Here is a 17,474-nt window from a genome sequence, read left to right on the forward strand (position 1 = left end):
GTAAAGTAAGAAGAACCAGGAGAACAATTTATACAATCTCAATAATATTGTAGGGACAAAGAACTTTGAAAAGGCTTAAGAGCTATATTCAATGCAATGAGACCACAGTCTCAAAGGACTTGAGATGAAACATTCATCTACCTCCTAGTGGAGAGGTGGTGGGCTCAGGATACAGAGTGAGACATGTTTTGGGGCATGGCCAAGGGAAGAATTTGTTTTGTTTGATTAGGCATATATATTTGTTAAAAAGGGTTTTCTTTTTATCCCAATGAGGGTAAAGAGGAAGAGAAAATAAATGTTGTTAATTAAAAAAGTAAAATAAAAGCTATCTTTTAAAAAAGAAAGGGGTCTATGCTTTCAGGCTGTTGATGCACTGTTAAATACTTCAGTACTTCCATTAGATTGTGAGCTCCTTGGAGATAGAGACTGTGTTTTGCCTTTTTTTTTGGTCTCCCCAGAGCTTAGTGCAGCCTCTGACATATCGGTCAGGTGTTGTTTTTTTCAGTACTGTCTGATTCTTTGTGACCTCATCTGGGGTTTTCTTGACAAAAACCGCTGGAGTCGTTCATCTTTTCCTTCTCCTGCTGACTTTATAGATGAGGAAACTGGCAAACAAGGATAAGTGACTTGCCCAAGGTCACGCAGCTAGCAAGTGTCTGAGGCCAGATTTGAACTCAGGAAGCTGAGTCTTCCTGACTCCAGGCCTGGTACTCCATCCATTGTGCCACCTAGCTGCCCCATTCCTGAAGCAGAGTAGGTGCTTAATAAATGTTTATTGACTGACCGACTACTTTGTCACCTACCATATAGCAGCTTCGTGTATATCTGTAATTCACAAGGCAATCTGTGGCGTCTGACAGTTTGTGTATGAGGGAAATTGTTGCAGTGACGACTTTCTTTGGGATATCTCCTGTCAAAGCTTGGTTCCGTCTTGGCCATTCTTTGACATTTTTTCTCCTCATGTATTTCTCCTGAGTGGTCTTTGTACTTGGTGCCCTGGGTAGTATTTACTTTGCAAAAAAAAAAAATTTTTGTGTGATCCTATTCATTTGCGGACTTAAGCTCATTACCGCCTTAGTTTGTGATCATGAATCCCCTCTGTGTTTGTGTGAGACTGATGTCAACGAATACCAACAGACATTATTCAATACTATTTAAAATTATTATTTAATAATGATAGTCATAACAGCGCCTTAAAGTTTGCAAAGTGCTTTATGTACATTATCTTATTTCGACCTCACAACAACCTGCTGAGATAGGTATTACAGGTATTTTTATCTCTATTTTGCAGAAGGAAAAACTAAGGTTCAAGGGAAGTTTAATGCCATGGAGTAAAAAAGCATTTATTAAGGACTGACTATGGGCCAAACCGTGCGATGTGAATGCAGATAGTCTGTGCTGTTGTTTTCCAGTCATGTCTGACTCCTTGTGACCCCATTCGGGATTTTCTTGGCAGAGATAACTGGAGTGGTTTGCCATTTCCTTCTCTGGTTTATTTTACAGATGAAGAAACTGAGGTGAACAGGGTTAAGTGACTTGTCCAAGGTTATACAACTAGGAAGTGTCCGAGGCCGGATTTGAACTCAGAAAGCTCAGCGTTCCGGACTCTAGGCCTGGTACTCTAACCACTGTGCCACCTGGCTGCCCTTTCTGTGTTTTTAGTGAGCTCATGTTCTAGTTAGAGGTGATAATATGTATAGGAGGGTCAGCTTCAGGGCAGATGGAAAGGGGAAATGGTCCTTAGAGTCTGCAAGGCAAAGGGCCAAGGTGGAGGGTAAGGCCTGAGGGAACTTTGGAGTGCAATGGCATGGCAAATGGTCTTTCACCTATCACTGTTGGGAAAAGGGGTAGTAGGCCTGAAGGTTGATATGGAGCAGGGCTCTGGGTTTCCTCAGGCAGAAATGGGAATGGGGGTTGAGGTGAACATGTAGTAACTGGGCAGTGGGGTATAGGTTGGGGGAAAGGAAGGGTTCTTTATATCCTGCTACTGCTGGGCCCTGATGTTGCCTGTGGATAGTACTTGTCCCTGGCCACATAGTGAGCAAACATCAAAAGTAAGTTTTGAACCTGTGCTTTCCACATTCTAAATCCATACTTGTCTCACGTCATGGTGGCAAACTAGGCTATTAAAAGACCATTTTGCGTTCTTCCATCTGGGGAAGAAGCCTTAGGACCAAGCCAATGGGAGCTCACTCTCTGGACTTTGCTGGATGTGTGTCACAAAATCAAAAATATGAAAATTACTCATTGGTTGATTTCCCTCATGATATTCCACAATCCTGATTCCAACAAGATTCCGTAAGGTTGGGCTCCTACTATCTCTATCAAGTCTTGAGAGACTTGTTAATGGCTTATTTCCAGCATTGGTCATCTGGGGTATGGGGGGAGGGGAAAGAGTTGGACTCCAGTTCTTCCTGTTTCCCTTCCCTTGCCCTCCCCCCTCCCATGAAATTTGGATCACTTTATGGTCCATATTCCAGTCAAAACCAAACTAGAGAAGCCCCTGGTTACGTTGTAGAATGCTCAGATTCTGGCAAAAGCATAGTGATTCCACCCATTTAGAGGCAATAGCCCTTGCTCTGAGGCGTGTCTTATGCCCTCTGGTCTCTCTCAGGCTGTCCCTCCTGCTCATGCTGATTTCCTCGTGTCTGGCTAGTTCCAGCTTGAAAGTGTCTGCCAAGGAGTTACTCCCTGTCCGCTCTGGAGCAGCAATCCTTGACTAAGGGATAAAGTTGTTATGATGCAAAATGTATCCCCCTGGGCTTCTAGCTCCCTGGGAGCTAACTGCTCAGTGTGTTCAACTTCCCCAAGTCACCTGATCAACTCCATTATCTCAATTAGCTAATTCCTGACATTTTCCTCACAGTGACACATGACTGCATCGAGGTAGAACAGGGTGCCTGCATCTTTTTTAGCAGAGCACCTTGTCCTCTGCTAATATCCTTGGGGAGGGATGCTGGGGAGTGCAGTGAATCAGATGTGGCTGGTACAGCTGGGGACCAGACTGCAGTCTCTTCCGTCTCTCCCTGGAGTGGTGCTGTTAGCTGGCTCAGGACGGTCCAGAGTCATCAGTCCCTTTTCCTTTGTCCTTCAGTAATGCTTCTGGTCTGGTGGAAGGAGAGAAGGTGATGAATCGAAGGGTTAGCCTTCGATTCAGCTGTACCTTCTTCATCTCCAGCCCTGCCTCTGTCCAGCTGCTTACTCCCATCTTTATTTCTCTTCCCAGTTTTATTTCACATTCATGACTTCCACTTTTAGGATCTGTTCCTGGAACAATCCATCTCTCTGAGAAAAGAGTAAGTGAAACTAGGCCAAGGAGCAGCATGAGGTACTCAGGGTTAGACAGAGGGAAGGACTTCCTAATGGTGAAGATTGCTTAACATTGGAGTATGTGGAGTAAAGTGAGTTTGTAGAATCTCCTTTTCCAGGGGTTTAGGCAGAGGTCTTCAAACAGCAGGACAGTCATCTGTCTGGCATGAGTTACAAGTGGCCTAGAAGATGGCTGGGGGGAAGGGGAAGGCAGAAGGCGACAAATTAAACACCTTTCAAGGTTCTTTGAAGCTGCTGGATTATGTTTTGTAGATTTTCTTGAAGTGATAGGGACCTTGGGTAGCATTTTTACCCATGAGAAACCAGGACTTTCCCTATCTTCTCCCCTTCACCTTAGACCTTTGGTTTTGGCCTCTGCATTTCATAAAGTCTCAGGCAGCCTAGTTCAGTGGACTAAGCAAAAGGGACAGTGAAGTCTCTCTGGCTTGAGCGGTCATGTCTGTGCCTCAGTATCTACATCTTTAAAATGGGCCGTACTGAACCTCTAGAGGTATCGAATGCAATAACTAATAAAGCATGCTGCAACGCTAATGGGATAGAAATGCTTGTTAACAATAGTAATAATATGGTTGCCTCACCTGGGTTGCTTTCTCTCCATGGTTTCAGCCCAAGCAACTATTTTTTGACCAAATTAAAATCCAGCCAGCTCTGTCTTTGCTCCTAGAAAACCCCTCAAAACCCTTGCCTGTTGCCGCAAGACTCTTAATAGACTTTCCCTTGTAGAGCTGTGAGACATATGTCCAATTAACATAAGAAAATTGCTTTAATATATAAATAAATTGTTGACTGATCTAATGGGACATATGTGTGGTTAATTAAAGAAGAAAGGATGCAGGAACAAGTCCTCTTCTCCACTGGTCTACTTATCCTTCTCCTTCCCTACACTTTTTTTTCCCCTTTTTGCTTGAGTGTACATAGTAGGCACTCAATAAATGTTTAATAATGATGTGTTTATTATATAGTATATTTGTTTTTGCAAATGTGTTTTAAGAAAAAATATATTTAAGCCAGTTTACATTTTTAAAATGTGATTTAAAAAATTGTCCAGCCTGCTTTTGACCAACAAGGCGCCCATGTATCTGAATTACAGAAAATTCTAGGGGTAAAAGAGAGGAATCTGAGTTCATGGGATTGTTCTGCAGCTATGGGCTCCTCCAGCAAAGCTCTAAATGCAAATTGGTAGCCCCTAATTTGTAGGATTCAACCTCATGTGAGTTATCAAATTTCATTCTGGGGTGTGTGTATGTGTGTGTGTGTGTGTGTGTGTGTGTGTGTGTGTACACGTATCCCTTCCACTTTCCTGCCTAGTCAATTATTATTATTATAATGATATTAATTGATTATAACATTATTATATTAATGATATAATATTTATAATAATATATTAACAATTATATTAATAATATACTAATTTTAGATTATGATATATTTGTTATTAATTAATCATTATATTAATTGTATTAGTAATATATTAATATATTATATAATAATATGTTATCTATAATATAAATAATAATAGCTAGCATTTATATAGCACTTTAAAGTTTGCAAAGCACTATGCAAGTATTATCTCACTTGATCCTCCTCACAACAACCCTGGGAGGGGCTGTTATTATCCCCATTTTACAGATATGGAAACTGAGGCAGATAAGCTAAATGACTTACCCCTAGGTTAGTAAAGCTCTGAGGCCATCTTCAAACTCGGGTCTTGCTGAATCTGGGGCTGGTGTCCTATCCACTGTACCACCTAGCTGCTGCCATGTTGTACTATTTAGTACCTACCACACAGTGCCAGACGTTATGCTTGGGTGCAAGATTTAGGCCTGTTCCTCTCTTCCTAATCCCATCTTTCAGTGGAATTGCCCGGTATTTAATAATGACCTCATTCTGCATCGCTGTTCAGTCGTTTTCAGTTGTCTGACTCTTTGTGACCCTGACCCCACTTGGGGTTTTCTTGGCAAAGATTCTGGAGCGGTTCGCCATTTCCTTCTCCAGCTCGTATTTACAGATGAGGAAACTGAGGCAAACAGGGTTAAGTGACTTGCCCAGGGTCATACAGCTAGTAAGTGTTTCAGGCCAGATTTAAACTCACAAAGATACAAAGGCCCCAGTGATTAGGGCCAGGCCTTGGGCCGGCTGATTTCTGATCACAAATGTAACTTGCCTTTGTTTAATGCTTTACAATTGACACGTATCATCTCACACAGCTCGGCACTGTCCGTGGCAAATGACCTAACCTCGGTTTCCTCATAATATTGTCCGTACTTCCCTCACTCACAGAGTTGTTGTGAGGCTCAGACGTGATGATATATGTGAAGCGCTTTGAAATCCTTGAAGCATCGTGTAAATGTCAGTTGTTAATGATGACAATTATGATTGGTATTGTATGTTCGCAGCAACTCTGAGAAGTAGGTAGGAGGTCATTTCCATTTTATAGATAAAGCAAGGGAACCTTTGTGAGATTATTGGCCAAGAAAGTTAAAGCATGGGGCAGCTCGGTGGCACAGTGAGCACCAGCCCTAGAGTCAGGGGACGTGAGTTCAAATCCGGCCTCAGACGCTTGACACATTTACTTACTTTGTGACCTTGGGCAAGTCACTTAACCCCGATGGCCCTGCCTTCCCCCCTCAAAAAAAAAAGTTAAAATACAATGAATTAAGTGGCAGAACAATTTGCTTATAAAGAATGTAAGTATTAAAAATGTGTATATGTATGCGTATATATATAATATGCATGTGTGTATTACACATAGTTACAAAAGTATATACATTTAATTATTATGAAAATATGAATCCAAAGCCTTCTGGCTCCTAATCCAGACCTCTGTCCATTCTACTGCGATGTCTTTTGCCGCCTTCTCCCCCTGGGGTCCCAAGCGTCTCAGTCAAGAAGGGAATGTGGCCGGCAGTGGCTACCCTCTCCTACCTATGTCCGTCCCCCTCCTTGAAGTATAGTGGCAGGTGGGGGATGGGAAGGCAGCCACTGGCACCGTGTCCTGTGGATGGTGAACATTCATTTTCCTTTTGACACCAGAGGTAATTGCCATTCCTGAAATACTCTGCATCCAGCTGGCAGAGAAATCGTTGGGAACAAATTAATTATTCAGCCTCTCGGTGTGGCTGATGGAGGGGCAGATGGAGGGAAGGTTTTTTAGGGCTTCCAGATTTTTGGGCAACTGGGTTAGGAAGAGGAAGCCCTTTAGACAAACAGAGGGTGTGTGTGTGTGTGTGTGTGTGTGTGTGTGTGCGCGTGTGCGTGCGTGTGTGCGCGTGTGTGTGCGTGTGTGCGCGCGTGTGTGCACGTGTCTCCCTGAGCGTTTCTATTCAGGTGCAGCAGGCAAAACACCGGACCTGGAGACAGAGAAACTAGGTTCAAATCCTGACTTCTGCCACTTACTCCCCGTGCGTTAAGTCGTTTAACTGCTTTGGGTCTCAGTTTTCATATGTGTAAAATGGGGGGTGGGGTTGGATTAGATAATCCTTATTTCTCCTTCTAGCCTTAAATCTTTAACACTGAGTAGAGTAAGAGAGTTTTGGGGAGGACTCTAGGGTGGTCTTCCCTACCCCTCACACCTGCTGTTGACATCAGAAATTTTACTGAAGATTCATTCATTCAGGGAGCACATATTAGGTATTTATCATGAAATCAAATGAGAGAATATTCATAATAAGCACTTGCAGTGCCTGGCGTGTGGTAGGCACCATATAGATGTGTCTTTTCTTCCCTTCCCTTCCCACCCCTCCTTATGAGGTAGACCTACACCCATCTCACTCTGAAGGGGATGGGATGGAATCTTGGAATCTTAGGTCAAATGCCTTTACAAATTCTCAGATTAGGCTTCATCTAAATTACTACTGGCATCACATGGAAAAGCTCCAGCAGCACCCGTTCTGTGTTTAAGTCCCAGCCCTGACCTTTACTAGTTCTGTGACCTCTGAAGTTGGAGTCCAGACACTTTAATTTCTTCATCTGCAAAATGGGAGGTAATGATACTTGCATCTCATCTGTAAGATGGAGGTGACAATATATTTCTCCCACCTACGTCACAGGTTGTTGTGAGGAAAGCTTTTTGCAAATCTTAAAGGACTGTATAAACTTTGGGTATTTTTTTTTATAAATTTATTTTTTATTTTTATTTTATAACACTCAGTTCCACAAGTTTTGGGGTTCCAAATTTTCTCTCCCTCCCTCTCCTCCCCTCTCCCCCCCTAAAACGGCATGTAATCCGATGTGGGTTCTACATACACCCTCACATTTACATAATAGTCCAGTTGTAAAGTAGAATTATACATTGGTTATTATTTTTGAGAGGCAGTGTGGATGGAGGGCTGGTTTTGGAGTCTTCTTGGCTCCAGGTAAGAAGGTGGAATGATGGGATTTTAGGAGCACTTGGAAGGTGTTCTCTCTCTCTTCCATTCCTCCCCTCCCCCACCCCCTCACCCCCACTCTGCTATATGCACCTCTTGTGTGAGGGCTTGCTGAGCCCTTTTCAGGGATGCCCATCTACCTTCAGTGCCCAGCTTTTACTCAACTCTCTCTCACCTGTGAACCCAAGATGTTGCACACTCAGTGGCCCACACCCCAGTAAACTGTCTCTGCAAATAGGCTAAGCCAGGTTGAAGGTAACCAAGGGACCTCAAACCCGATTGGTGAGTTAGGGAAGTGTTTACTCCAAGCATGTGAAGACTTCCCCTGGCAGAATGGGCCGATGAGAACAGTTTGTTCCAACGACCATGAAGGTGGCTGAAGCAGCGCTGTGGAGCGCTTAGAGCTCTGTCAGACATCAAAGATACCAGGTCATCCACTGCGTCCTGGGCCATCCGTCACCAGTCCTCCTGACTTTTGTCTTGCCACCGGACTTTGACTCTGGAAGAGGGAGTGAGGCTGATGACTTTGAGCAACTTCGCCTCACTTAAATCCAATTTATATAAAAGTCAGGACATCACATGTGATGTCATTGGTCTTCTTTTGACTATTTATAAATACCCAAATTAACTACAAAGGACATATGAAGGAAGATACTACCTGTATTCAGAGAAAAAACCTGATAAATAGAAGTACATATACAATAATTTTATATATATATGTACATATTTGTGTCTAATGGTAGCCATCTCTAGGGTAGGGGAGGAGGGAAGGAAAAAAGGAAAAAAAAGAAAAATATTTATATGATAACTTTATTATAAAAGAATAGCAAATTATACATAATAGGTTTGTAGTTTCGTGTGCAATTTTTCTTTTAATTATATTGTGTTATGGGAAAAATGCTTGTTTTATTCCATAGATTAAAAATAAAATAAAGAAAGATTTTAAAAATAATAATAAAAAAAAGAAAATGAAGGGCAAGGAGCAGCTAGATGGTGCAGTGGACAGAGTACTGGCCCTGGAGTTAGGAAGACCTGAATTCAAATGTGGCCTCAGACAGTTACTAGCTGTATGACCCTGGACAAGTCATTTAACCCCATTTGCCTCAAAAAAAAAAAGAAAAGAAAATGAAGGACAAACAATTACTTATGTGCTGCTATTTAAGTCCCTCCTCTGACAGGTACGGGTTGTGTGACTCTAGGCAAATTCCTTAACCTTAAATACTATGAGCTTATGTCCTTAAGAGTAGAGGGAGCTGCCTAATCTAATGAAGTGATAGGTCTGGGGAAAAAAAAACACAAATAAATTTTTTTTTAAAACCAAGTAAAAAATAGATGCCAAACACAACTATAGTATTAGAATTTTCTATAGAATTAGAATTGAGACACAGGCTACAATTGCCCTCCTTCCCCCACCCCTTTTCCCCCTGCATCAACAACACATTAGTGAAGCATACAGAATAGCAGCTTAAGAGAAGACCTCCCCCTCCCTCCAGTTACCCACCTAGCTAGAGCTGTGCCTTTTCCAAAACACCGAAGGCATCTGATAGCAATGGTGACCTGACTCTTTCCTACCTTTCCAGCCTTCTCCCTCCGGTACACTCCACCATTCAGTGATTACCAGCCTAATAGTTGTGCCTCCCACTTGACACTTCATCTCTGTTCTCCTTGTCTTTACACTTGCTGGCTTTCCCCCATGCCGGGAATGCGCTCTCTCTCTCTCTCTCTCTCTCTCTCTCTCTCTCTCTCTCTCTCTCTCTCTCTCTCTCTCTCTCCCTCACTGGTATTTTCAGGCCTCTGCTCAAATGTAACCTGCAGCAGGAAGACTTTCCAGTCCCATCACTCACTTTGAGTCTTCCTCTCAAAGATTACCTTCCTTCTGTCCAATCGTCCTTCTGTCCAGTCCAGACTTCCATTAATCAGAAACGCCCTGCCTCCCACGGTAAGCTTATTCTACTTTGGGGCAGCTCTAATTACCAGGAAGCTTTTCCTCAATTTCCAGCCTAAATCTGCCTCTCTGCAATTTGCAATCATGACTCCTTGTCCTTTTGGGTTGAGGGATGGGTAGAGCAGATCAAATTGAATCCCTCTTTCACATGACTGCCTTTCAGATATTTGAAGACAGCCGTCATGTCTCTTCAGGGTAATTCCTAGTTCTTTCAACTGTTCCTTGTACAGTCCATAGTGTGTAGTTCCCTCGCCATCTCGGTTGCCTCTACTGAACGTGTTCCAGTTTGTCAGTATCCTCCTAGAATGTGCCACCCAGAAAGGAACACTGTACTCTGGATGCAGTGTGATGAGTTTTGTATCACTCACAAATTTGATAAGCTTGGCATCTGTACCTTCATCTATGCCGGTGATAAGCACTGAACAAAACAGGGCCACATACAGATCCCTGTGGTACTCTGTTAGTGACCTCCTTCTGGGTTGACATCTATCCGTTAGTCAAAACTCTTTTAGTCAAGGCATTCGGCCATTTCCAAATCCACTTAACCATCTTCTCATCCACACTACATCTTGTCCACAAAGAGATCCCAAGAGAGACACTACCAGATTCCTTGCTGAAATCTAGGTATACTATACCTATGGAATTCTTCTGACTTACCAACTTAGTAACCATTAAAAAAAATAGGGAAATGAGGTTAGTTTGAGATAACTTGTTACTGATAGAGTTATGCTGGATTTTAGTGATTGCTCTTTCCCCTTAGGTTCATAAGCCAGCTCTGTAATAATACATTTTAGCATTTTTCTGGGAATTATAGTTAAGCGCGATGAAGAATCCACCCTCTTTTCTTCTTTTAAAACTGAGACCACATTTTCCAATTTCTAATACTGTGGCATTTTCCTCATTCTCCATGATTTTCCAAAAATCACTGATAGCTTTAGTGGTGGTCACTATCACCAAGATTAAATGTTATATAAACCAATCGATCATTCACCAAACACTCATTAAGCACCTACTATATGCCAGGGACTGTGCTAATCGCTAAATCAGTTGAATGTAAGCTCCTTGAGGGAAGTGACTGGTTTTAGTTTTTGTATTTCTATCTCGAGTCTAGCAGTGTGCCTTTCATATAGTAGGCTCTTAATAAATATTTATTGTGGTAAATCAGATCAATCCTATTCATGGCAAAGCCTAGATAAACTTGGGAAGTATTCAGAGTTTGTATTTAATGTCTCCTGTTTAATTTATTTCTTCATGCAATTTGGTGAATAGAGAGCCAGCTTCCAAGTCAGAAAGACTTGTATTCAAATCCTACTTCTTTTATTTATTTATTTTTTTAAATTTATTTATTTAACATATTTGGTTTTCAGCATTGATTTTCACAACAGTTTGAATTACAAATTTTCTCCCCATTTCTACCCTCCCCCCCACTCCAAGATGGCATATATTCTGGTTGCCCTGTTCCCCAGTCAGCCCTCCTCTCTATCACCCCCCTCCCCTCTCATCCCCTTTTCCCTTCCTTTCTTGTAGGGCAAGATAAATTTCTACACCCCATTGCCTGTGTATCTTGTTTTTTAGTTGCATGCAAAAACTTTTTTTTTTGTTGTTGTTTTTGAACATCTGTTTTTTAAAACTTTGAGTTCCAAATTCTCTTCCCCTCTTCCCTTCCCACCCACCCTCCCTAAGAAGTCAAGCAATTCAACCTAGGCCACATGTGTATCATTATGTATAACCCTTCCACAATACTCATGTTGTGAAAGACTAACTACATTTTGCTCCTTCCCAACCCATTCCGCTTTATTGAATTTTCTCCCTTGACCCTGTCCCCTTTCCAAAGTGTTTTTTTGATTACCTCCACCCCCATCTGCCCTCCCCTCCATCATCCCCCCCTTTTATTTTTTTTTTATCTTCCTCCCTCTTCTTTCCTGTGGGGTAAGATACCCAACTGAGTATGTATGGTATTCCCTCCTCAGGCCAAATCTGATGAGAGCAAGGTTCACTCATTCCCCCCTCACCTGCCCTCTCCCCTCCTCCCACAGAACTTCTTCCTCTTGCCACCTTTATGCGAGATAATCCACCCCATTCTATCTCTCCCTATCTCCCTCTCTCAGTATGTTGCTCTCTCATCCCTTAATTTCATTTTATTTCTTTTAGATATCTTCCCTTCATCTTCAACTCACCCTGTGTCTGCTCTCTCTCTTTTACATATATATATATATATACACATACATATATATATACACACACATGTATATACATACATACACACACATATATATACATACATACACATACATACACACGTAGATACATACATACACATTCACTTCTATATATACATAAACATACACACACACACACATATATATATGTGTATATATATATATATATATATATATATATATATATATATACACACACATACATATACACATATGCATATTCCCTTCAACTACCCTAATACTGAGGTCTCATGAATCATACACATCATCTTTCCATGTAGGAATGTAAACAAAACAGTTCAACTTTAGTAAGTCCCTTGCAATTTCTGTTTCTTGATTACCTTTTCATGCTTCTCTTGATTCTTGTGTTTGAAAGTCAAATTTTCTATTCAGTTCTGGTCTTTTCACTGAGAAAGCTTGAAAGTCCTCTATTTTATTGAAACTCCATATTTTGCCTTGGAACATGATACTCAGTTTTGCTGGGTAGGTGATTCTAGGTTTTAATCCTAGCTCCATTGACCTCCGGAATATTGCATTCCAAGCCCTTCGATCTCTTAATGTAGAAGCTGCCAGATCTTGGGTTATTCTGATTGGGTTTCCACAATACTGAAATTGTTTCTTTCTGGCTGCTTGCAGTATTTTCTCCTTGATCTGGGAGCTCTGGAATTTGGCGACAATATTCCTTGGAGATTTCTTTTTGGGATCTATTTGAGGAGGCGATCGATGGATTCTTTCAATTTCTATTTTTCCCTGTGGCTCTAGAATATCAGGGCAGTTCTCCTTGATAATTTCTTGAAAGATGGTATCTAGGCTCTTTTTTTGATCATGGCTTTCAGGTAGTCCAATAATTTTTAAATTATCTCTCCTGGATCTATTTTCCAGGTCAGTGGTTTTTCCAAGGAGATATTTCACATTATCTTCCATTTTTTCATTCCTTTGGTTCTGTTTTATAATATCCTGATTTCTCATAAAGTCACTAGCTTCCACTTGCTCCAATCTAATTTTTAAAGTAGTATTTTCTTCAGTGGTCTTTTGGACCTCCTTTTCCATTTGGGTAATTCTGCCTTTCAAGGCATTCTTCTCCTCATTGGCTTTTTGGAGCTCTTTTGCCATTTGAGTTAGTCTGTTTTTTAAGGTGTTGTTTTCTTCAGTGTATTTTTCAGTATTTTTTTGGGTCTCCTTTAGCAAGTCATTGACTTGTTTTTCATGGTTTTCTCTCATCCTTCTCATTTCTCTTCCCAATTTTTCCTCTACTTCTCTAACTTGCTTTTCCAAATCCTTTTTGAGCTCTTCCATGGCCTGGGACCAGTTCATGTTTTTCTTGGAGGCTTTTGTTGTAGGCTCTTGACTTTGTTGTCTTCTTTAGGCTGTATGTTTTGGTCTTCTTTGCCACCAAAGAAAGAATCCAAAGTCTGAGACTGAATCTGGGTGTGCTTTTGCTGCCTGACCATATTCCCAACCAACTAACTTGACCCTTGAGTTTTTCAGTGGGGTATGACTGCTTGTAGACTAACGAGTTCTATGTTCCACCTTTGGGGGGGAGGTGCCAGCTCTGTCACCCCAGCACTCCTCCTTCCCCAAGAACCCCCACCCCAACTGGGCTTAGATCTTCAACAGGCTGTGCACTCCTGCTCTGATCCGCCACTTAATTCCTCCCACCAGGTGGGCCTGGAGCCAGAAGTAACAACAGCTGTAGCTGCCCCACCTCCGCTGCCCCCGGGGCTGGAAGCCGAACCGCGAACTCCTTCCACTCCCGCAGCTTTTCCCACTAACTTTCTCCGCAGTCTTTGGTGTTTGTGGGTCGAGGGGTCTGGTAACTGCCGCAGCTCACATATTCAGGGCGCTAGGGGCCCCATCCGCCCGATTCCAAGTTTGGTTGTTCCACGCCGCTCAGGCTGGGCTCTGCTCCACTCCGTTCCCAGCTCCCAGCTCCGTGTGGAATAGACCTCACCCAGAGACCATCCAGGCTGTCCTGGGCTGGAGCCCTGCTTCCCTCTGCTGTTCTGTGGGTTCTGCCTTTCTAGAATTGGTTCAGAGCGATTTTTTTATAGGTTTTTGGAGGGACTCGGTACGGAGCTCATTCTAGTCCCTGCTTACCAGCCGCCATCTTGACTCTGCCCCCCAAATCCTACTTCTGACATGGTTGTATGATCATAGGCAAATCACTTATTTCTCAGTGCTACAGGGAATCCTGAGAATCTTAGCTGGATAACTTTTACTAACCTGCATTTGTAGAGGGCATTTCCTCACTGGGTAATTCCTATATCAGTGAAATCATAGGTCCCATCTCCTCCTCTTCCCTGCCCAAGTCACTATACAGAGAAAAAGTATGGTACTGTTCTAGGTAATCTTTAAGATCTCTTATAAGTTGAGATCCTGTAACTCTTGGTTAACTAGGTGTTTATGTGGTTCTCTGAGATACCTTCTGGACATCTGTGATAGAATGATTCATACCTCCAGAGGGAACCTTCAGTCAAAAACCTTTTCCCTTAGGTTTACCACTCTTTCACGTTCTCTTTCCGAAGCATGTGAAGACTTCCTTGCTGGATGAGTGGATGAGAACAGTTTGTTCCCACGGCCATGAAGGCAGCTGAAGCAGGTTCTGTGGAGCACTTAGAGCTTGGTCAGACATCAGACACAACAAGTTCATCCATTGCATCCTGGGCCATCATCAGTCTTGACTTTTGTTTTAGCACTGTGCACATCAGAGACACCAAGTTCTTCCATTGCATCCCAGGCCATCGTCAGTCTTGACTTTTGTCTTGTCACTGTACTTCCGTGACTCTGGAAGAGAGAGGCTCATGACTTTGTGCAGCTCTGCCTCATTTAAAATCCAATTCACATCACCTATCAGCCACCATTTGATCCCACGTGGTGATGTCATTGCATCTCTTCTAAAATAAAGGATGAACAATGACACCCACTCCTTAGAGTGGTCTCAGTCTGGTAGGACTGTTGCCTGCGCCCATCAGCAGATCCTAGATGGGAAGCTCCAGCCCAGTCACCGCGTGGTTGGCTCTATGAGATTATTTGATAATGCTGGTTATGGTTTCCATAGTCTGATTCCAGAGGAGCAGCTAGATGCTGTAGCAGATAGAGGTCTGGCCCTGTAATCAGAAACACTCGGGGTTAATATCTGGCCTTGAACACTTAGAAGTTGTATGACCCTGGGCAAGTTACTTCACCTCTATCTCAGTTTCCTCCTCTGTAAAATGTAAATGTAAAAAGCACCTACCTCCCAGGGTTGTTTTGAAGATAAAATGAGGTAATATTTGTGAAGCATTTAGCCAACCTTAAGGTGCTATATAAACAATAGCCCTTATTATCTAGGATATCCTCAATAAGTCTTTATTGAACTTTCAGGGTAATTGTCAAAACAATAGGATTGTAAAAACACCATCTTTGTAGCTAGATACGAGGTCCCTTTTTCTGTTGTGGGAGTATCGTGTACTGAGTATCGTGTACTGGTTCGGACAATGAAGGGTTTTGGTCACTGGCTCTGGGCAGAGTTATCTTCTCAATGTCACTCAGAGAAGGAATCTCTCAAGGTATAGTTGAGGTACTGCTTTCTACACTAGGCTTTTCCTCCATCTGTGTTTAGCAATTGCTACCTTTTGAAATTACTTTGTATTACTTACATTTTATATTTACTTATTTATGTATCTGTTGTATCTTTCCAGTAGAATGTAAACTGTTCGAAGGTAGGGAGTGATTTGTTTTTGTCTTTAAAAAATTATCTAATTTTTGTTGATGCTTTTTGTTTGCATTGTACATTCGTTTCCGAACATATCACTCTTACCTTCCCTACCCAGAGAGCAATCCCTTGTAGCAAAGATGAAAACAAATAAGGAGGAAAGGCAATTCAGTAAAACTAATCCACACATCAGCTATACCTTACAGTATTCCCTAAAGTTAATTCAGGTCAAGTCAACAAACATTTATTTATTAAGTCCTTCCAACTTCCAAAAACCAGTCCTTTCCCTCAAGGAGCTCACATTCTAATGGAGGAAACCACAAGCAAACAATTATGTACATGCATGGTGTGTAAAGGGTAAATTGGAGGTAATCTCACCAGAAAGGCAAAAAATGGAGGGAGATAGATTGTCTCAACTTTCTTCTGGGACCAAGTTTGGTTACTATAATTACATAGCATTCAGTTCCCTTGTTGTTCTTTTGGTGTACTTCGTTGTAGTCACTGTATATGTTGTTTTCCTCTTACTTCATCAGTTCATATAAGTCTTCCTATGCTTCTCTCAGTTCTTTGTATTTGTCATTCCTTATGATGCCACTGCAGATTTCCTCAATCACTCTCCAGTCCATGGACGTCTACTGTGTTTCTAGTTCTTGGGGTCCCAGAAAGTATCGCTTTGAATGTTTATCTGTATATGAAGCCCTTCTTTAAGGATTTGAGCTCCATGGCTTTATACCTAATAATGAGAGCTCTAGGTGAAAGGGTAGCAAGGGCCAGATGCCTGACCAAACTTTACTCCAACCATTCTCCTGTCATATCTCCCTGCTGCTGCTGCAGGAACTCCCCCTCTGAGGCCATGCTAGCCTGGGTGTGAGCCCACATTATCTAGCTAGTCCCAGACCCCTGACCATATTTCACTGTGGTCATCTCCCTTGCATGTTACCATGAGCTTGCCAACCTCCCTCACTACCTGGTGACTTTGTAGAACAAAACACCCGTCCCTGTCCCCCCTCCAAATAATTAGCACATAATAAGTGTTTTAAAATGCCTTTTCATTATTCTTTCATTCATATGGGCATTTTACCAACTTTAGCATAATTCTAAATTGTTTTCCAGAATAGTTGGGACAAAGTTACAACTCTACAAACAGTAAGTTAGTGTGTCTGTCTGCCTGCAGCCCTTCCAACATAGAGTGTTTCTATCTCTTGTCATTTTTGCCCACCTTGGAGTTGTTTTGGATTACACTCCTATTATTAGTGCCTTGGAACAATATTTCATATAATTAATAGCTGGCAATTTTTTTGAGAACTGTCTGTTCTTATCCTTTGACAATTTATTCGTTGGGGAATGGTTGTTTTTGTCTTTGAATCCCTCGTACCTAGCATAGTGCTTTGTGCATAGTGGGTAATGAATAAATATTTGTTGAATTGATGAACGATAAAAGCTAATATCTAACATTTATGTGGTACTCTTAAGATTTGCACAATGCTGTACATTTATTATTTCATTGATCCTTATAACCAGTGCTTAGCACAGTGCCTGGTACATAGTAGGTGCTTAATGAATGTTTATCCATTGATTGACAAGTACCCTGTGAGGTAGATGCTAGAAACTGAAGCTCAGAGAGGTTAAATGACTTGTCTAGGGTTGCATGGCTGGTAGGCATCTGAGGAAAGATTCTAACTCAGGTCTTCCTGACTCCAATTCCAGCATTCTATTCCATCATGTTACCTAGTTTCCCAGGTGGAGCCATTCTGGGTCTTTGTGATTATTGCTTCCTTTTTTACTTTAATTGATCATTCTAGAATGTTTCTGGGAATCAAAGTCAAGCTCACTGGCCTGTGTTTTTTGTTGTTGTTTTGTTGTTTTTCAGTCATGTCTGTCTCTTCATGGCCCCTTTTCAGGTTTTCTTGGGAGAGATA

At 41.9% G+C, this 17,474-nt stretch overlaps 1 protein-coding gene across 1 annotated transcript in view; it reads left to right on the plus strand.

The window, feature by feature from the left end:
* Positions 1 to 17,474, plus strand: part of ADCK1 (aarF domain containing kinase 1) — a 179,651-nt gene that overhangs the window by 26,334 nt on the left and 135,843 nt on the right. The gene's annotated exons all lie outside the window — the stretch shown is intronic.

This window comes from Trichosurus vulpecula, chromosome 8 (genome assembly GCF_011100635.1).
Source record: "Trichosurus vulpecula isolate mTriVul1 chromosome 8, mTriVul1.pri, whole genome shotgun sequence".
Taxonomy (NCBI): domain Eukaryota; kingdom Metazoa; phylum Chordata; class Mammalia; order Diprotodontia; family Phalangeridae; genus Trichosurus; species Trichosurus vulpecula.